The 23108-nt window shown below is 34.5% G+C and overlaps 2 long non-coding RNA genes across 2 annotated transcripts in view; one reads left to right on the top strand and one right to left on the bottom strand.

The window, feature by feature from the left end:
• The window catches only part of LOC147764238 (uncharacterized), a 30842-nt gene extending 8291 nt beyond the window's left edge, over window positions 1–22551 (bottom strand). Inside the window, exons 1-5 of the long non-coding RNA XR_015335431.1 lie at window positions 22322–22551; window positions 20882–21347; window positions 15472–15699; window positions 8215–8319; window positions 282–408 (exon numbers count right to left, since the gene is read on the bottom strand). This is a non-coding gene — a long non-coding RNA (uncharacterized LOC147764238). The remainder of the gene's footprint in view (window positions 1–281; window positions 409–8214; window positions 8320–15471; window positions 15700–20881; window positions 21348–22321) is intronic.
• On the top strand, window positions 9246–11110 carry LOC106179814 (uncharacterized). Its single transcript, XR_001240073.2, has 3 exons — window positions 9246–9612; window positions 10119–10221; window positions 10481–11110. It is a non-coding gene; the product is annotated as an uncharacterized LOC106179814 (long non-coding RNA).
• Window positions 22552–23108: the final 557 nt, after the last annotated feature.

Raw genomic sequence — 23108 nt, 5'->3', positions numbered from 1 at the left:
CACATGCATAAAGTCAAACTACTACATTACATGGGTGATTGTCAAAATTGTTTAAAGTACTGTTATGTATGTAAAGGTGGCTCAGAAACTATTTTCCCTGAGAAAGGCAAACTAGACTTTAGCAACACTGAAGACATGCAAATCTTGAGACAGTGCCTGAATTATAGACTGGGCCCAAGGGCAACTGAATCAACAAAACTTAATTTTAATTAAAATACCAACACACAAGAAGTGGAGTCTTTAACCCGGACATTTCAGAAAACTAATAATAAAGATGTCACCTTTTCTCGGAACTTTGCAGGAAGGATTCACAGTGCAGTCCACTTAAGGAATAATGGACTTAAACAATCCACTTTGAGTAAGATGACCTCTGCTGGTATCACGCCAACTTCTGCAGTCATTAAATATCTGGAGAAAGATGAAAAACAGATGAAAACTAGAGGATCAGAGAGGCGATACCGCCTCCGAATATTGTACCACCAGCTGGGGTAAGCGCGATCATATAGACCCCCACACACACAAAAAAGGGACACCACCACCAGTCTTGTGCTTGACAAGCTGTAAAAAATGCAATCAACAAGAATTCTCAAAATATGCAAAAAAAAAAAAAATATATATATATAACTAAAAATGGTACAATCAAAGTTCAGTTCATAGTAAGGTAGGTCAAAGGTCAATTTCAAGGTCACAGTAAATTTCCAGTATATGACTTCCTATTCAAGTTCAATAGCAACTATGGACGTATCTCTGCCAGTTTTGGAGATAAAAGGGAACCAAAATTTGTAAACTTCAATTCATGATTAAAAGTAGGTCAAAGGTCAATTTCAAGGTCACACTTAGATTGCCAGTATATGACTTCCTATTCAAATTCAATAGTAACTATGGGCGTATCTTGTCAGTTTTGGAGATAAAAGGGAATGGAAATTTGCAAAGTTCAATTCCTGATTAAAAGTAGGTCCAAGGTCAATTTCAAGGTCACATTAAGATTGCCAGTATATGACTTCCCATTCCAGTTCAATAGTAACTATGGTCCTATCTCTCCTAGTTTTGGAGATAAAAGGGAACAAAATTTGCAAAGTTCAGTTCATGGTTAAAAGTAGGTCAAAGGTCAATTTTAAGGTCACAATAAATTGCCTCGTATGACTTTCTATTCAAATTCAATAGTAACTACGGGCGTATCTCTGCCAGTTTTGAAAATAAAAGCATTAAAAAGTTGCAAAGTTCAGTTTATGGTGTAAAGTAGGTCAAAGGTCAATTTCAAGGTCACATTTAGATTGCCAGTATATGACTTCCCATTCAAGTTCAATAGTAACCATAGACTTATCTCTGCCAGTTTTGGAGATAAAAGGGAACCAAAATTTGCAAAGTTCAGTTAATGGTGAAAAGTACGTCAAAGGTCAATTTCAAGGTCACAGTTAAATTGCCAGTATAAGACTTCCTATTCAAGTTCAATAGTAACTATGGAGGTATCTCTGCCAGTTTTTGAGATACAAGGGACTTAAATGTTGCCAAGTTCAGTTCATGGTGAAAAGTAGGTCAAAGGTCAATTTCAAGGTCACACTTAGATTGCCTCTAATGATTTCTATTCAAGTTCAATAGTAACTATTGGCGTATCTCTGCCAGTTTTGAAAATAAAAGCATTAAAAAGTTGCAAAGTTCAGTTTATGGTGTAAAGTAGGTCAAAGGTCAATTTCAAGGTCACATTTAGATTGCCAGTATATGACTTCCTATTCAAGTTCAATAGTAATTATGGACCTATCTCTGCCAGTTTTGGAGATAAAAGGGAACAAAATTTGCAAAGTTCACTTCAGGGTTAAAAGTAGGTCAAAGGTCAATTTTAAAGTCACAGTAAATTGCCTAGTATGATTTTCTATTCAAATTCAATAGTAACTATGGGCGTATCTCTGCCAGTTTTGAAAATAAAAGCATTAAAAAGTTGCAAAGTTCAGTTCATGGTTAAAAGTAGTTCAAAGGTCAATTTCAAGGCCACATTTAGATTGCCAGTATATGATTTCCTATTCAACTTCAATAGTAACTATGGACCTATCTCTGCCAGTTTTGGAGATATAAGGGACTAAATGTTATATTTTTGGAGTTACAATAATGTGCCATAAATTTCGTACAGAAAAAATACAGAAAATGTTACAAAGTAAGAGTACAGGGCTCCTGGCAGATGGGAGTGATAAGTCACAACTTGAAAATGCCAGTATAGCACTTTATAAACCTGCATTGCCTCCAAAACAGAAAACAATCACACTGGTTTTCAAACACAAGCTGCGCACTTCTGTCTTATGAAACTTTTCACTTTCAGTATCGTAAGTAACATGGTTTTCCCTTAATCGCTATCCTGGCAGCAGTGTCCAAAATAGGGTTTTCTTCAACTTTCATGCAATAAAACATAATACTTAACAGCATAATGACCATCAAATTTTTTATAAGAAAATAAAAGTATCATGAATATTCAGAAAATGTGATTTGGGAAGGTCTTCAAGGCCATGGAAGTTCAGAGTCACACTTTCAAAATGCCAAAATGTAAACAAGAGATAACTGTACTGAAATGATTTTCTTTCCATTTTCAACACCTTTTTTAAAACAAAATGATCAATAAACTGTCATTTTTAAATGTTCAACTAGGAAAATTGTTGACATAGGAAAAATATCAATAGAACAATTTTCAATGTCCAATTTGCTCCATTTGCAGATGCTGAACATAGTGAATGATTAAATCTGACAAACTGCAATGATGAGTTCCTTTCCATTTATGATACTTTATTACATAATGCACAATATTATAACAGGTTTACCGTCATTTTTATATAATCAACAAACAATATTGTTAAGAAGCAGAAAATGTCAAAACAACACTTTTACATATCTTATTAGTTCCATAATGAGACTGTTAACATGCCTAAGGATTAAATCTGAAGAAATAACAATTATATACAAAAATACAGAAAATGCACAGCACTTCTGGTGGATGAGAGTATAAAATCACATCTTGAAGATGCTACTGTTTGAAAAATAATTTTAAAAAAATTTTAAATAAAACGTAAAAAATTCCAATAAAGCTGCTATTCAAACTTTTAATCTAGCTGTATTAACTTGATATTAATAACCCCACCAAGTTTGAGAAAAATAAAGCACTGTTATGCATCTATAGCATGTTGGCATAACACATTCTTTTTGTTGTAAATTATTTGCAATGTTAAACACCATTTATCTGCACAATTATCACCAAATCCTAATTTTGTGACACTGTTAAGAGAGCTAAACCTATGGGACTTTACAGGGAAATCTCAAGGAGTGTTTTATGTAATCTCACTTAATGGCCAATTGAAAATTAATGAGTAGGCAAGTGACTTTATAGACCTTAATTTAATTAGTGATCACCCAAGGGACAATTTTAAAGACTGCTATCCATACAGTACCGTCATATAGCACAAAGGTGTTGCATACATGCTGAAAAAAGTGAAAAAACAGCATTACTTCCCAAAAAACTAGAGGATCAGAGAGGCGATACCGCCTCCGAATATTGTACCACCAGCTGGAGCAAGCGCATTCATATAGACCCCCACATACACAAAGTAAGGGACACAGCCACCAGTCTTGTGCTTGACAAGCTGTAAAAATGCAATCAACAAGAATTTTCAAAATATGCAAAAAATATGTATAACTTAAAATGGTACAATCAAAGTTTATTCATCGTAAGGTAGGTCAAAGGTCAATTTCAAGGTCACATTTAGATTGCAAGTATATGACTTCCTATTCAAGTTCTATAGTAATTATGGACCTATCTCAGCCAGTTTTGGAGAAAAAAGGGAAGCAAAATATGCAAAGTTCAGTTCATGGTAAAAAGGTCAAAGGTCAATTTCAAGGTCACAGTAAATTGCCAGAATATGACTTCATATTTAACTTCAATGGTAACTATCAACATATCTCTGCCAGTTTTGGAGATAAAAGGGAAGCAAAATTTGCAAAGTTCAGTTCATGGTGAAAAGTAGGTCAAAGGTCAATTTCAAGGTCACAGTAAGATTGCCAGTATATGACTTCCTATTCAAGTTCAACAGTAACCATGGACATATCTCTGCCAGTTTTGAAGATAAAATGGAAGCAAAATATGCAAAGTTCAGTTCATGGTAAAAAGAAGGTCAAAGGTCAATTTCAAGGTCACAGTAAATTGCCAGAATATGACTTCATATTTAACTTCAATAGTAACTATGGACCTATCTCTGCCAGGTTTGGAGTTAAAAGAGAAAGAAATTAGCAGAGTTCAGTTCATGATAATAAGTAGGTCAAAGGTCAATTTCAAGGTCACACTTAGATTGCCAGGATATGACTTCCTATTCAAGTTCAATAGCAACTATGGACCTATCTCTGCCAGTTTTGGAGATAAAAAGGACCAAAATTTGCAAAGTTCAATTCATGGTGAAAAGTAGGTCAAAGGTCAATTTCAAGGTCACATATAGATTGCCAGTATATGACTTCCTATTCAACTTCAATAGTAACTATGGACCTATCTCTGCCAGGTTTGGAGTTAAAAGAGAAAGAAATTAGCAGAGTTCAGTTCATGGTAAAAAGTAGGTCAAAGGTCAATTTTAAGGTCACATTAAGATTGCCAGTATATGACTTCCTATTCAAGTTCAATAGAAACTATGGACCTATCTCTGCCAGTTTTGGAGATAAAAGGGAAGCAAAATTTGCAGAGTTCAATTCATGGTGAAAAGTAGGTCAAAGGTCAATTTTAAGGTCACATTTAGATTGCCAGTATATGACTTCCTATTCAAGTTCAATAGCAACTATGGACCTATCTCTGCCAGTTTTGGAGATAAAAGGGAAGCAAAATTTGCAAAGTTCAGTTCATGGTGAAAAGTAGGTCAAAGGTCAATTTTAAGGTCACATTTAGATTGCCAGTATATGACTTCCTATTCAAGTTCAATAGAAACTATGGACCTATTTCTGCCATTTTTGGAGATAAAGGGAAGCAAAATTTGCAGAGTTCATTTCATGGTGAAAAGTAGGTCAAAGGTCAATTTTAAGGTCAAATTATGATTGCCAGTATATGACTTCCTATTCAACTTCAATAGTTACTATGGCTAACGCTGGTGGTACAATGACCCGATCATGCTGATTTTCAAACTTGACCTGCGTATTATGAATATTCATTAGTTCTGCAAGTTTCAAACCAAAAGGTTAAATGGTTTTCCACTTATCATGTTATCAGTGTTGCATATATGCTGAAAAAAGTGAAAAACAGCATAACTTCCCTAAAAATGACCCAATCATACTGATTTTCAAACTTGACCTGCGTATTATGAATATTCATCAGTTCTGTAAGTTTGCAACCAAAATGTAAAATGGTTTTCCACTTATCGTGTTATTGGTGCTGCATATATGCTGAAAGAAGTGAAAAAACAGCATAACTACCCTAAAAATGACCCGACCATGCTGATTTTCGAACTTGACCTGCGTATTATGAATATTCATCAGTTTTGTAAGTTTCAAGGGAAAAGGTAAAATGGTTTTCCACTTATCGTGTTATCGGTGCTGCATATATGCTGAAACAAGACAGCACTGTTCTGCAATGGGTTTACTTCCATTTTTAAAACACTTTTTTAACATAAAACAAAATAAACAGTTTTCTACCATTTGTATATGATCAACTAAGAAAATTGATGAGATGGGAAAAATATCAATAGAACAGTGTTAAATGTCCAATTTCCTCCATTCTGAGATAATGAATATAGTAGATGATTGAATCTGACAAACTGCAATGATATTTGTTTATTTCCATTTTTGACACTTTATAACATAATACACAATAACAAGTTTACCATCATTTTTACATAATCAACTAACAATGTTATTAAGATGCAGGAAATGTCAAACAAACACTTTTATGTATCTTATTAGTTCAATAATGAGACTGTTAACATGCCTAACAACTGAATCTGAGGAAATAAGAAAAAACAGCATAACTTCTAAAAGAATGGCCCGATTATGCTGATTTTGGAACTCAACCTGCGTTTGAGTTAGTTTGACTACTCCTGTGAGTATAATGACAATTGGCCTATCTGTTTTTCTTATATTGTGTTATTAGCGTTGCATATATGTTGAAAGAAGTGAAAAAACAGCATAACTTCCCTAAAAATGGCCCGATCATGCTGATTTTCGAACTTTACCTGCGTATTATGAATATTCATCAGTTCTGTAAGTTTCAAGCCAAAAGGTAAAATGGTTTTCCATTTATGGTGTTATCGGTGCTGCATATATGCTGAAAAAAGAGAAAAAATAGCCTAAATTCACTAAAAATGATCCAATCACATCTGTGTCTGTACATAAAAATTAATTAAAATAAAGAAAAGGTCATTTTGGTCAAAATTCTTGAAATGGGAGGTGCTCTGAAGTTCCAGATGTTCAAATTTGATGAAATAATGTCATTTTTGACCACAGGTTGTCTGCCCTCGCCAAGCCTTATGTTTTATTTTTCTGGAGTTCAAAATTTATTATCCATTACTGTACTGCACATTTTGCTTTCACCACCAATATATACTTTTTGATACAGCGTAACTCGAAAACCGTATGGAATACAAAAAAACAGAGACCACTTCCAGTGTTGGGCTTTACATGCTCTACAAAATGCAAAAAAGAATGGGTCTCTAGCATTAACGGTTCCCGAATTAGAGACAGTTTTCAGTTTCGTTATCTTATGGCTGCTACTCCCGTGAAAATGCAACGATTGACCCCAAATTCACGGAGATGAAAGATGACCTGAAGGGTAACACTTTCCAATAATATTATTGGTTAAGTCTGTGTGGTGTCTGAATAACAGGGCAAATAATTTTTTTTTTTCATAAAAAAATTCGTTTTTATGAAAATTTTGGCCCGTTTGACCTTGAAATAAAGGTCAAAGGTCAAATCCAAGGGCATATTTGAAATCTACACATATGACTTTTGGAAAGCCGTCTGTAGAAATTTTTCCCATAATTCCTTCCGTAGGGTAGATAATTAGCATTTAATTTTACCATTTTTAGACAAGGGTGCATTGCTATGAGTGCCACACCTAGACCCCAATACCAACAAAGCCCAAATTTTACGTGGAACGAGTTGAGATTATAGGTGACCTAAATCCAAGAGATGGGTACGGAGGCCCTTACTGTCTAGGAGGAGAAGCGGTAACGGTAGCCGTCCGGCGGAGCCGGCGGAACAATCCGGACAGGACTAAAACCATGTGTACCGCCAGCGCTAACGCTGGTGGTACAATGAGAGTGAATCACAATAAGACACTTGCATTCAAGTTAAGAGCTAGAAGGAGAATCCTTAACTGCTACATAAAGTAAGACAGATCTAAAGCATTGAAAAGTTATGACTATAGACAACGCATATCTATGCCAAAACTTGTATTTTCTGATCACAGTTATTCAAAGAGAACATGTATTTAAAAGAAAATGTATGATTTCAAGATACTACTCTGTAATAACCTGGTTGTGAAATATACACAAGTTTGTTGGTCTTTCTTTTACCCAAAACTTAAAAATATAATTGAGAAATCTAGAAATTAAGTAAATGTAAAAAATATAAATAAATAAAAAATAAAAAATAAACTAAACTAAAATAAAATTATAATTATCATGTACACAATTTGGCCTCTATTCGTGTCTGATGCACCTTCCCAGATTATGACAATGTAATCTGTTTTTGTTGCTTCCGTGAAGCTCTGCTGTGAGATGATCGGAGTTACAGCACAAAGCGACTCCACACAGGTGAGATACTTCTGTCTCTCTCGGTATGTTGGGAATCCTTTCCTTTAGCATAAATGTCACCCTGTGCACTCCAACAGTAACGGAGTATCCGGCCCCAGGAAATGTAACCCTCATCATCCCATAACAGACCCCAATGGAACAACTGGTGCCCCCAGTCCACAAACAACAGTATCCCTCCTGTGTGGTATGCAAATTTCTGTGTAATTTTTCATTTAATTGACCAAAAAATTGATAATTAGCCAGACCACCCCTTATATATTTTCCCCCTTCAGGACAGAAACAACCTGGCATATAATTTCCCATTGATGGCCATACTAAGAAATACCTGCAAAATTGCATGAACAAAATAAATGGGTGAAACATTTCACATCCCCATGGACAGCAGACACACTGACATAACTCCCAATGGCACAAAAATATACTGTCATCAAGTAAACTTTTTTATCGGCATTACTTGAACATGTGCACCCCTCTGTTTGTAAACAAACCACTGCACCGCTCACAGTCAGTAGCTCCTGCCACCAGAGGTCTCACGACTGCACCACAACTATGCCTGGTTCTGAATTTAAAAAAAAGGCAGTAATTAACACCCTAGCCTGCTAGGAACACACAAGAAATGCCAGGAAAAATAGGTAAAAAGCACCAATTAACTTTCTCTCACTGAACTGTATATGTATATGTATACATTCGTCTATAACAGTCAGTGATTGCTCCATTTAGTGGTTTCTGCCCTTCAATGTCTAATTCCCATAATACAACAGCAATTGTTGATGTCACAATGTTCAATGTCTTCCCATAATACAACAACAGTTGTTGATGTCACAATGTTCAATGTCTTCCCATAATACAACAGCAATTGTTGATGTCACAATGTTCAATGTCTTCCCATAATACAACAGCAATTGTTGATGTCACAATGTTCAATGTCTTCCCATAATACAACAACAGTTGTTGATGTCACAATGTTCAATGTCTTCCCATAATACAACAACAGTTGTTGATGTCACAATGTTCAATGTCTTCCCATAATACAACAGCAATTGTTGATGTCACAATGTTCAGTGTCTTCCCATAATACAACAACAACAATTGTTAATGTCACAATCAGTCTGTCCGCAGATCTTGCATATCAATGCATAAGCGGTGATCATTATAAAAACACCTACGCGCTTGCACAAAATAGTCCGCGACGTGTGTTTCACGCCATGTTTTCAAAAATCCGTAGTTGTTATATAAATCCATGAAGCTCTGAGAATAACTCATTATTCTGCTTGAAACTTTCAAAAAATAAAACTTAGAACTTGATGTAAACGCACAATGTAAAATAAACATTTCAATTTTCGACGAAAGCCTTGTATCAGTTGTCTAAAAATAGCACACGCATTTTTCTCAAGCAGATCGTGTAATTTTGTACCCTAAAATGAAATGATTGTAGAAAAAATGGACAAACTTACTTTCATGATATTATAACAATTTATGCAACTATATATGCTGGAATTGAGCCAAGAAGAATAAAAAATTTGTACAACCGTCCTTTTTTGTGAAATCCCTATTTTAGTGCGAACTATGTAGGTCAGTCGAAACTGGGACTGTCACGTTGCACTAAGCAAGTGACTGGAGAGCGTTTTTCTCGGTAAATCTTGCATTTCGGTTGAAAAAAATTGAATGTTCAGCTTTTCAAGTGTATATTTATAGTATACAATGTGTCACTGTCATAGTGAGAGTTGTTATGGAAAATTATACGTGAAAAAATGACATCGGTGCTGGAGATCAACCAATGCTATGGTTTTAGATTTTAGAATGGAAAAATCTGCCTTTCAAGTTACATAGCTTTGGGTTTGCCGACTTAAAGGTGAGTCTTTTTTTTTTTTCATTCACTATGTTTCATATAAGCGCCGAAATGTATAGAAATGATTTTGGAGTAACCTCCCTTCGCATAGTTCAGATGCACTTGTTGACGTTTAGTACAAGTGAATGTTACATTTTGTTGCAAATTAAGTTACAGTTGTACTTTGTTTACATAAAGTGTGTACTTGCGTACCTTCATCCATTGTATTTCCTTATCTAGACCTTTTCCAAAATAGGGTGTGTGTGTCTATACACACTTATTAACTAGCGCATTGCGCAATCACAGGTGTACTAAAGGTCTTTCTTGGGCAGGTTCCAAAGTTGTTTTACATTAAAAGTTTAAATATTGTGATTTTTTAACAATTTTTCGCAATTTATCTGAAATTGTTGGTATTAAAATAAAAGTCTTCAAATTAAACAAGTTTTAAAAAAATAGTTTGTCAAGGCACAGCCACACTTTATGACCAATGCACACTTTATGACCTATGCATTGTGCTTTTTCAATTTTAGTGAAATGTTGACAGCATACCTATCCCTGCCTAAGCTATAGCATGAGAATTATGGACTAGATGGCATGAAATTATGAAAAGATACCAGTCAGACAAAGCAGAAGGTAATTAAGTGTTTATATATATATATAAAAGCCAATACTTCTGTATTTTTTATAACTGGCCTATTACTAGTAGTAGGATATTACTATATAGCATGGTAAGAAATTACTTTGATAAACAACTGGTGTGAGACTGACAATGAGGTGAGTTTTTTTTTTAATCTATGGATTTTTCATTAAATTTCAGTTTTTATCTGCTTTGTATAAATTTCTTGTTTCTACATGTATGATTTTATCATTTTATTATATTTATTTCTAACAGATTCCTGAATTTCATATCAGCTGACAATAAGGGAAGAGGTGTTCTGGTCAAGACCAGGGAAAATACGATTTTGTGTGAACAGTGATGGTGCTGTTGATGCAGGTGTGACTGAACAAGAGATGGTGTTTTGTAGAGCCTTGGATATTGTTTACCCTAGAAACCTTTCTCATAGCAGACAAGTTCTGGAACATTATTTTCTTCAAGTATTATACAGGTTGGGCTTTTACCCAAAAGACTTCCATTGAGAGTGGCCTGCCTTTAAAGAGCACATAGGTGGCATGTTTACAGTGAATAAAAGTAAAGCTATGTGTACTGATTTGTTTCAAGGGTAGGAGACCAGACAAAGATTAGAATACATACAATAATGCTAATTGAAATTCCCTTGTTCAGCCTGTCCACTTCTCAGGTGGAGAGAGGATACAGTGCTCTCAAAAGAATCGAATCTGACTGGAGGTCAAGTTTGGGGAATATTATGCTTAAGTTAACAAAATTTTGACAGCAGTTTTATATGGGCCAAGTTTTTATGATCATTTAGTCAAGGAATCTATCAACCACTGGGTGGCAGGGTGGCACTCTGGGAAAATGGCCCAATTTTGAACTTGAGAATTGATTTTGTTTTCTGATTGTCATATCCAGGTAAATGACCTGGCCATTGAAGATTCTAAGGAAATAAAAAAATTGAAACATACTCGTGTAGTAAAGTTTTTTTTTCATTTTTAATGCACTTTGATATGTATTTAATTACAAATTATATTCAAGAATTTTCAGCTGGGGATGATCTTAATTGTATGTCAGTTTTGGCTAAAGTAATATTCATAACTTGCTGGGGCAGGTGCTTCTCCTGCCCTCATATCAAGTTGGCCAACGAGTTTATTGGAGCCTTGTTAACTGCTTTAATTTAAAAGGCAAAAAGTTTCAAAAAAACTTTCAAAAAGTTCAGTGCATATTGATGAGGCTGAATGAACATTTCCCAGGGACAGTACTTTAAGGACATGAATTTTAAATGTTTACTTAGTTTTGTTTAGCACACAGATTTCAAAATTTTGCACTTTTAAAAAGATAAATATAAATTTTAAATAGATTAGGGATATTTTTTCAAATTACAATTGGAATTGTCTTATTTTAAATAGTTTAATATGTAAGAGACAAAAATAGTACTAGTACATAGAAATAAATCTTGAGCAGTAAAATAAGAGAACAAGGCAGAAGTGCAGATCTTAATATAATGAATAAACTGGTGTTGAACGATTTTTTTTTATCAAAACCCTTTCAGGCTTTAAAAAGTACAACCTGGCAATAGGCCAGTACTTCATTGTAAATATTTATCCAATTAAAAAAAATCTTGTTTTATTTATAACTAGATCTAGCAATATCTTTCCATATTGGTCAAAATTCACACTGGATTTCTTGTGCAGTGGATCATGACTGTACCATTTTTGATGTTTTAAGAATGAAGCATATAACTCTTGGAATATTTCTGATGTTAGATGTACAGCATTTGTTTGTATTTTAATTTTATTGTAACTTGTTTGCTCTGATATTAAGAATATTTAAGAAAACTTGTAGTCTTGCCAAGTCGGGTCAGTGCTTCAGGTTGGTCACGTGACGCTATAAATTATGATGAAAATGGGGTTCCATTTTTGTCGTCGTTTTGGAGATGCACCGATTTCCCCACACAAAATGGGTAAAAATTATAGGAAACATATCTTATGATATATCATTTGAAAGTTTATGATCTTATCTTTCTGCAGGATCTAATTGTTTGAAAATATTTTGCCTTTCATGCGATACATAATCACAGTAACCTACTGCACTTGAAAAAATCGATTATGCCGACTTTTACACCGACTTCACGCGAATATGAACACTTTGCCAACGAGTTGGGACCCAAACGCAACATGTGTTTCATATCAACACAAAGCACACTTGTTTACCTTTTAGAATATATATAAAACGCTGGTGATATCAAGATTGTAGCAATTTTGTTTAAATTGAAACACCCTAGTGTCACACGCTTCAAAAATGCGAGTGCTTGGCGTCGAGTTCACCTCGCGCTAAAAAAAATAGACAAAGCTGAATTTTCAATATATATAGACTTCCAGAAACCCAGTTTAACTAGCTTTCATGATTTAGTTATTAAAACTTTGTACAAATTAAACTTCTTATAGAAATCTTTAAATAGAAAATTTCGGACACCTGAAACAGGGCACCATTTGCAATCACCCGTGTGGATAAATCTTCCATTTTACCATTCTGAATGTATTTTTTATGACAACTAACCTTAAAATTCCGAATCCTTAGATATTCCCACTTCTTTTTATATATCAATCGTTAAATCACAGCAACTGCTGACAAAAATACACATGAAAATACGAAGAGCTCAAAAGTCGTCCATTTTCACTCGATTTTGCTGAAAGTAGTGCGAAAATGGCCGTCGCTTCAGACAGTGTGCACGCGCAGCTGGGAATCTGCGGACAGACTAAATGTTCAATGTCTTCCCATAATACTACAGCAATTGTTGATGTCACAATGTTCAATGTCTTCCCATAATACAACAGCAATTGTTGATGTCACAATGTTCAATGTCTTCCCATAAAACAACAGCAATTGTTAATTGATGTCACAATGTTCAATGTCTTTCCATAATACAACAGCAATTGTTGATGTCACACTGTTTAATGTCTTCCCATAATACAACAGCAATTGTTGATGTCACAATGTTCAATGTCTTCCCATAATACAACAGCAATTGTTGATGTCACAATGTTCAATGTCTTCCCATAATACAACAGCAATAGAGTGTTTTCCACGAAATCGTGAGCATGCGCAGTTCGCGCTATTTTGTGCGGGACTGTTTCTCAGGGGGCAAGAGTAGAAGGGGCCTTCATAGACAGCTGTCATGATGTAAAGTAGATCTCCCGCTCTTTGTATTTATCGGTAATGGGTGGTCACGACAACTGCAGTGTGTATAACTGCAGCCACCGGAGAGGTAGAAAAGACAATGTTTGTAGTTTTTTTTTTGTATTTCCAAAGGACAGACGTTCGACATTGCTATGGATTAGTGCCGCTGGCCGTGCGAACATTTCATTGAAAGATATAACTGACAACTTCAAAGTCTGTGGCTGTCACTTCCAATCCAGGAAGCCAAACAGGAAAGATAGTATGTCTATTGATGCAGTACCATCAGCTGATTTACCAAAGTCACGCAAAACGGCTAAACAGTATTTCAAGTGCGACATGGGTCGAAGCGGCGGAGAGTAGGACTAGGAAAATTATATTGAAGAAGCTAATCACAGCAAATTTATTTTCTTTCATCGTTTTATTTAGAAAAGTAAAACTGCGTACAAAATTTACTATAGCAAAGACATATTTGATTTGTTCACTGCTGAGCTGTTGCATGTCCAAGTTTGCAAATAAATTACTGTACTAGTAAATGCACTAGCAACGTGCCATCTTCCAATTAAAATAAATGTAAAAAAGATGCACATTAACACCTGAGTAAAATAAAACCAACCTACATGGGAAATGTTAATTTAAAGCACCATCATCTGAGACCAAGTTATAATTAAAAACATTACTATATGACAACGTAATTAAGTATCCATTGCACTGCTCAATACATAAAATATATATAAATTACACTTGAATCCTGCATCAACTGATCAATAAAATAAAATCTAGTCTAAAAAGATAAAAGTTCACTCCTGAGAACCATTTCCATTCTACTGTATTCCAGTCAAACCTATATAATAGCACCATCTAACACAACCATATTTTAAAACCTTACTTTATCACAGTGTTATTTAATATCTATATCCATGTTAAATACACAAAAGAAAAAATATTTTAAAAAAAACGGACTATTATCATGCAAGGATTATAATAACAGCATGAAAATAAAACACTAAAGATTTTCACAACCCAAGATCACAATGCAGAATAATATTGCACATATTCTCAGTTTGGTATTAAATGCATGTATAGAATAAAGCTTGAATTTTTGAATGAAAAAAAAAATGAAAAAAAAAAATGTTTAATAGTAGCGTACACCAACTCTGTCAAAATGAATGTCTTGTAAAAACTGGTCAGTTTAGGAACCACAGATGCCCAATGAACAGCATCAAACAGAACAGATTCAATGAAGAGATCCTTTGTGCACAAAACAAAATCATATACTCATGAATGTTGTTCACAGCCATTTGACCCTGGACTTGATTGAAGTAGCTATGTTTCTGATTTAAATAGGGCCTGTTGTTTTCGTCTAGCTTTAAACATGACAGTTTTCTGGTGACACAGAGTGGTCCACTAAAGCTGTTGTGTAGATTTTCTGCACATATCCATCTTGAAAATACCGATAAGCTTTCAGACTTTTGAATGCCCGCACAAATTTCTTATCGTATGTCCTATCCTTGCTGTCTATGAGATACGTTTTTAGTTCTTTCTTGGAAAAGTCATCAGGTACGTCTGTTAAATTTCTATTCCAAGTACTAGCATGAATGTGTTTTCGAAAATATTCAGGTGTTATCATGTTACAAATCCTTGAAAATTCAGATCAAAACGAGCACTCGTCGATATGGCGTCCGTCGTGTACACTCCGCACTTGCCCCTTGAAACTTCAAATCCCGCAAAATCTCGTGTTCTCACGGAAAATTTAGCGTAAGTCACGTGACCGTGGAAAACACTGTATTGTTGATGTCACAATGTTCAATGTCTTCCCATAATACAACAGCAATTGTTGATGTCACAATGTTCAATGTCTTCCCATAATACAACAACAATTGTTGATGTCACAATGCTTAATGTCTTCCCATAATACAACAGCAATTGTTGATGTCACCATGTTCAATGTCTTCCCATAATACATAAGCAATTGCTGTTGTTTAAATTCTCAATAAATTTCCAACAACAAGAAATACCAAATTGAACACAATATGAGGCAAAGTTCTATCTGGTATTATAAGGTGGTAAAGTGACCGAAATGATTTTCTTACCTGTCCTCCCTCATAACCTTGACACATTCTACAGTGGTTAAAAGCTCTGAGCTGGTTTGGGCAGCCATACTTTTTAAAGCACATCAGATAACAGTACTGTAGTATGGGGTGACTGGATGAAGCTGCAATCTTACTGGATAGCTCATCTTACAGTGTATCATATCAGTTCTCTAAGTCAATCTTCTCTTTTTTTAACAATATATCCAGTAACACATCCTTTTCCATACACTAAAATTCAAAGAAATAAAACAATTAAAACTTACTTGCATTTGTCATTTGAAAGAAAATAATTAAAACTACAGAGCAAAGCTGATAAATATACAGTTTCAAAACAAAAGGCCTAACAGTTTTCAGTGCTGCATATATGCTGAAAAAAAAAGCATAACTTTTGAAAAAATGGCCTCATCATGCTGACCTGCATTTTATGAATAGTCATCAGTTCTGTAAGTTTAAAGCCAAAAGGTAAATCTGTTTTTTACTTATCATGTTATCACTGAAAGTACACGGCAACGATAGCGACCATGGCGACAACAGCGATGACGGCAACGGCAGATGCAGGTGACGGCTGTATGTACAGACAAAACTGTGTCTGTACGTAAAAAGCAGAAAATGATGCATAAAAAGGTTATAGATGTTAGGAATATGTAGCTGGCATAATGCCCATGAAAATGCAAATTCACAAACTGAAATATGTCGGAATGAGAAAAATGAAAGTTTCAGACAAGAAAAATTCCAATCAAGCTGGTTTTCCAATTTGAGCTGTATATCAGTTGTAAGAATCATCCTTTAAGTTAGAAAGTAACAGCTTTCCTTGTTGTTGTTTACAATTTCCTTGCAATATCACATAATGATTAACAGCATAATCATCAACAATTTTTAATTATCTAATTGGACATTGTGAGAGTGTAACTACCATACAGCTTCATGCCTCTGAGAGTTCCAAGTCCCACATTGAAAATGCCAATATGTGAAAAATGAAAATTCAACAAAAAACTACATTAGTGGGTACTTCCAGAAAAAGAATCCAATGCAGCTGATTTTCTAATTCAAGCTGTAATTTACTAGTAGTCCTATTGTAAGTCAATTTTGGAACATTACTTAATATGGCATTTAAGAAATTCTAAGTTATTAGTTTGCAGCTAGTATTAATTATCCACAAGGCAGACATGCTGAAAACTTTTCAAAATGCCCGGACATTTGGACCGTCAGTAATGAAAAATTTGACGGACCGAATGGATTTTTGTCGGACTGAAAATCACTCTATTCCTTTGAGACAGATGCTACCAGTACAATTAGGGTAGCTTACTTTGTTTGTTAATGTGATAGGTTTGAAATGGAAGGGAAAAAACACTTTAGGTTTTATATAATTTTATTAGTGAAGTATGTCAAAAGATGACTGTAAATTCAAAATTGCGGTTCTTAAAACTCTTGTCAGTCCTTTGGACCGACCAAGTCCAATTTTCTACCGGTCCAGACAAATTTTCCCGGTCATGACCGATGGGACCGACAGTTTCAGCATGTCTGACGAGGGACAACTGAAGACTGACCAGACAAACCAATATATCTTGTTAAATAAACTTTATTTTGTAGAAAGTTAATAGTACGTGCACTGATACCATATGTTGGAAGACAAGTACAGAATGGTGATCTGCAGACAATACTGAGACATTCTGAACTGGTTTCCATGATTCATGCTCTGCAATAACTCACTATCTACCCATTAGAATACTACAAATTCTTCATATAGTGGTTCATCTTAATTCCTGTTTATCTAAAAACTGAAATACTACTGTCCTAGTCAAAAGTAATAAAAGGTACTTCATTGTTATACATTATACAAGGTATCCAAATGTAACTTATCTGTATTGAAAGAAAACAGCAGAAATATAGCGTAATATTTAATAATCAAAGGTTGTTGAAATGTACCAATTATAAAGTCTAATTTAGAAATCTAATCTGGAAGGTCATAAATGACACTATGAAGGTAAAACTTTTGGCATACATTTTCAGGATAATGGAGCTATTACAGGGCAAAAGAGTCCCAAATTTATACATTTGTATTTTATTCATTTAGTAAATTATTATTCTATTTTATCTTATCTTATAAATACTCTTTTTCAACTTCCAGGTTGATACCAGTAATGACAGCTGCAGCATACTAAGTGCTGGTGGCTTCCATGTCATGCCTGTCAACCTGCCATTTCATACCTAATGGGAAACAATGTTTATACATGCACTAGTGTATTAATCAGTGAAGCTAATCCTCAGTTACATGCATCTTATATGCACCTCACCATCTTACATTGGAGAGATAACAAAAATTGACTCGAATGATTTTACTGTGCTTGATAAGTTTTTAACAAAATGTGGCAAGTCCAATAATATGTTTAAGTGGCCAACAACAAAATCTGGATAAGTTTTGAAAAGATTATCTAGAAACTACCTGATCCACCCCGCTCTTCTGGGAAGAGCAAATGGTGTTTTACAATACCACCAGACATTCTGAACGGTTTAAATGATCGCATAATTCACACTACAGTTTTACCTAACCTCCGTTGCTAAGATAATAAAATAAACTCTTGCTCTGATAAAGTATGGAATGTGAATTCTACAGATACAGCAAACAACATATAGTCCCATGTTTCTTTACTGAAGTTTGAGAACAGTAAGTGAGATGGTTTTCCTTAAATGGTCATCATGGGAGCAGTGCCCAAAATAGGGGTTTCTTCAAATTTTGATGCAATATTACATAATGTTTAACAGTATAATGACCATTAATTTTTAATAATAAAATATTAGTATCATGGATATTCAGAAAATGTGACTAGCAAAGGTCTCCAGGCCAATGGAACTTCAAAGTCACACCTTGAAAATGCCAAAATGTAAACAAGACAGCACTGTTCTGAAATGTTTTTTTTTCCATTTTTAACAATTTTTTAACATAAAACAAAATTAACAGTTTACTGTCATTTTTATATGACCAACTAAGAAAATTGATGAGATGGGAAAAATATCAATAGAACAGAAAACGTGTCCGGAACCGCGCAAATTTAGATACAAACGTAATTTAGAATTAGGCTCGAAATACGGACACCGTTGGACACTTTTAGTTAGGGTAACGCTCTAGTATGACCTTCCAGATTCGCGGTCGAAATCGTTACATCTAAACGCTACAGAGGAAATCCACACTGACAAAAATGACCAGTTTCAATCGTTTAATGTGAACTCGTTGCCTGCTCAGGTACATTCTGACTCTCTATTCAATATTACAACCTTTAGTACGTACTCCAGCCAATGGCTTCATACACTTCCTTATCACTGGCTTCTTAATGCGACAGGTAAACAAGCCCTACTCAGCCTCTTCAAAATTGACACAACGTATTATAGAGAATACAATAAAAGTTATGACTTGAAATTATTGACATCGTCTATGAAATATTAAATGTCTCCGACATATTCCAGTGTTAAATGTCCAATTTCCTCCATTCTGAGATTCTGAACATAGTGAATGATTGAATCTGACAAACTGCAATGATATGAGTTTATTTCCATTTTTAAAACTTGACAGTAGATTGAAAATAATGGCTGCAACATAAAGGAATTTGTGATACATTCTGTCAGTTTTGATGAAATATTACACAATGCTTAACAGCAAAACCAACACCAAATTTTAATTATGCACTGTAGGTAACACACATATTAAGAATAGATTACCAACTTCAGGTCCATGACAGTGCAGACTCACACATTTAATGTGCAAAAATGAAAATTTCTCAAGAAATGCATAAATTCAAGATAAATAATCCAATCAAGTTCTCCGATTCTCTAATTCGAGCTGCACATCAATTCTAAGTATAATTTTTATAAGTTCAAAAATAAGACACACGTAACTGTTTTGCTTTTATTGCATTTATGGTGACAAGCTGTATTTTAGCCGTATGTTTCCTTTCTGTAGGTTTGAGAATAAGTAAGTATTTGGTTTACCTTAAATGGCCACTACTGAGGCAGTGCCCAAAAAACTTAAAAGGGTTTTCTTCAATTTTGATGCCACACTACATAAAGCTTAACAGCATAATCACCACCAATTTTAATGATGCGCTGCAGATGATAGGTATTTAGAAATGATACTAGCTAAGGTCTTCAGGCCCACTGAAGTTCATAGTCACACTTTGAAAATACCATGATGTAAAAAAATGGAATTTTCCACACATATACACACAAACACATACACTCTTTTAACTAGAGGATTAGAGAGGTGATACCACCTCCAGATATTGTACCACCAGCTGGAGAAAGCACATTAGTATGGAAAACCAAGAACTAGGCAGCAAAGCTTTGAAATGTACAGACAAAAAACAGAAAATAAAGATGCAGAAAATAGGTCATTTTGTCAATTTTGATGCAATAATAAACAAGAGTTCTAGATATTTTTTATTGAAAATAACAATTTAAAACAAAATCATGGGGTAGAGTAAAAGTTGAAATCCAAATTTGTGAACTGTGATTCATGGAGAAAAGAAGGTCAAAAGTCAATTTTAAGATCACAGTTAGATTGCCAGTATATGTCTTCTTATTCAAGTTCAATAGTAACTATGGGTGTATCTCTGTTATCTTTACTCTATATATTATATGCCGAGAAATAAAACAAAAAAAAACACATAAATCCAAGAAAAATGGTTCCATCAAGCTGATTTTAGAGTTGGCCTGTATGTTAATACTATTGAATCAGTCCTGTTAGTTTGAAATGTGTTATATGTACAGCATATATTATAATATAAGCAAAAAAAGCATTAAAATAATATTGATCACTCCTGAAAGTTTGAAGACAACATTATTGGATTTCCTTGAAGTGTATTGTCAGTGTTGCATACAGCATAAAAAATACTGAAAAAAAATATATCAGCATTACTTCCAGAAGAATATTTTGAATAAGTGGATTTTCAGGTTCAACCTGTATTCTAGTAACATTGGTAAGTTTGAAAACAAAAGGACTATCAGTTTTCCATGAAATGTGTTACCTGTATTGCATACATGTTGAAAAAAGTGAAAAATTTTTTGAAAAAACTGGTGGGCTCATGGCGGTTTTCGAATTCTGCCTGTATATCACGAATGTTCATCAGTTCTGCAAGCTTGAAGGAAGACAATAGATCTACCAGTTTTCCACTTAATAATATCATGTTGACAGTGAGTGCACAGCGACGACAGAAATATTGGGGACAACAACAACAGATACAGGTGATGGCTACATATACAGGCATGATGTGTCTGTACATAAAACAGTAAAAATAATAAATTCAAAGAAACAATCTGATTGAATAATATAATATAATAAGCAAGTGAGAAAAGCAATGTATTCCTAATAATATATAACACCATGCACTTGCTGATGTCTCAATGTTCAATCTCTTACCAAAATACAGCAGCGGTTGTTGATGTTAAAATGGTCAATGTATCTCCATAATGCAACTACAATTGTTGATGTCACAATGCTCAATGTATTCCCATAAAGAAACTGCTATTGTTTATGTCACAATGCTCAATGTATTCCCATAATGCAACTGCAATTGCTGATGTCACAATGCTCAATGTATTCCCACAATGCAACTGCAATTGTTGATGTCACAATGCTCAATGTATTCCCATAATGCAACTGCAATTGTTGATGTCACAATGCTCAATGTATTACCATAATGCAACTGTAACTGGTTGAAATGAACCGAGAATAAATTACTGTGGCCCTGCAGGGACGATGCATGGGGAGGCCTGTGAGAGGTGGAGAGACCATTACAGGATTAAGCGGTCTTCCTTTCATGTAGGTCTGCCATATTTAGGTCATGGCCTGGCTAGCACTCGGCTCTTCTCATTCTGAATGGTCCCTATGTATAATACAACCACAACAGTTGAAATCACAATTTCCAATGTCTTCCCATTATAAAACAGCAATTATTGCTATTTAAATGCTCATTTTTTAACACAACAAGAGAAACCAATGTGAGACAAAGTTCTATCTGGTGTTATACGGTGGTAAAGTGACCATAATGATTTTCTTCCCTTACAACTTTGGCCCATTGTATAGGCGCCGTTGTATAGAAGTTTTCTGCACTTTATAATTAGTTTGACATTTCAGCACCTTTTACAAAATTTATAACAATTTATTGAAAATAAGACATTATTTTTTAGATACAGAACATGCACTAATTTCTTTTTGCAGAGCAAACAATGGATTCAACACATCTGCATAGATCTATCATTTTGTCACAAACATCAACGCTGCTATGTAGAGTCAACTTCCTGAATTTTTTAATTTAAAAAGCAAATAACTTCTCCGTTTACAATTTTTTTGTTGATATAGCAATAAATATAAATTAAACAAGGTCAAATTTAAGTTGACCCTCTGTAGAAAGAAATCAAATAAGTTTTTCTTTTCAACAAAATACAACGTGTACATGTGTACGATACCTGAAGCAAAGAAAATGATATTCTTGCATCAAAATATTTAAACATAATCATGTCAAAATTTCCTAATTATAACATCTATTCCAAGACCTGGATGCTGTCATCAGGTGTAAACTGTTGCTATCTACCTGGACACTATCCACAGGCAATACAGCTACATGTGTTAGTGTACTGGTTAAAATTTTGATTTTTTTTTTTTCACCAAAATAAAAGAATGCATTTCAAAAGTAAACAGTTCTGCCGACTTAGAACTGAATATGTGGATTTCAAAAAGATGGAAAAGTGGTTCCGGCGAAAAAAGCTCTTCTGTTCCTCTCCGCACACTGATTTTTATATCCAGTGACACTGACCACTGCATTCAGTTCACTGCTGAGCACATATCTAATCAGTTTACCTGAGACTGAGTGTCCATGGTACTCTCTTCCTCGAGCTGAGGGAAGGTATATAATGTTAGTCCACAACACTCTCTCCGCTGAATACTGACGTGGTTGGAAATGTGTGTTGGGGGAGGGGGGGGGTTAACCCACCCCAGCTACTGTGTGCACGTATCCGGTATCGTTGTCGGGTCTTATGCTGCCACAGGGCGCTGGATTCTCTGCGTTTCCCGGGAGCGAAAGAGTTAACGCGGTCAGCGCCATTTTAGGGAGAGGCAGATGAAATACAAAGATCTCATAATATCTGTAAACTTGTACTCGCTAAAATTGAATGAATGGATCTTGTTTTTTTAAACTTTGCTTAAATTTGCAGTATATTCTGCTTTCAGTTCTTCTAGGCATTCCAAATATTTTTTTTGGTTATTTGACCTCTCTGTCTCTTCATCCTCTCCCTAAAATGTTCCACGTTAGAAAAAATCAATAATCGTATGGGAGAATAATCGCTATTTTACTACTTTTATGACTTGGGAGAGATTACGTCATACGCGTCTGGAATGTGTCTTTTTTATGATTATATAAGTAATAAATTACACATATTGATAGAATATTTATAAATGTGTCAGTGAAAAAGGAACATTGCTTTTTAAAAATTATGAAAAAAATATGTAAAGGAGCCAACATAAGATAAAAACGGCCTTTTTTCTCTTATATGCAAATTAGATTGTCTTTAGTAATAAAGCTGACAGGAAGTGATGCTCAAACCAGAGATTTCAAAGGTGGTGATCTTGATTAATCTATATTTTGTTA

The sequence above is a fragment of the Lingula anatina genome, chromosome 1 (genome assembly GCF_051362555.1).
Source record: "Lingula anatina isolate TDL-2025a chromosome 1, LinAna3.0, whole genome shotgun sequence".
Lineage (NCBI taxonomy): Eukaryota > Metazoa > Brachiopoda > Lingulata > Lingulida > Lingulidae > Lingula > Lingula anatina.
Note: the sequence above shows the minus strand (reverse complement) of the source record. Positions and strands in the feature narration are given on the sequence as shown.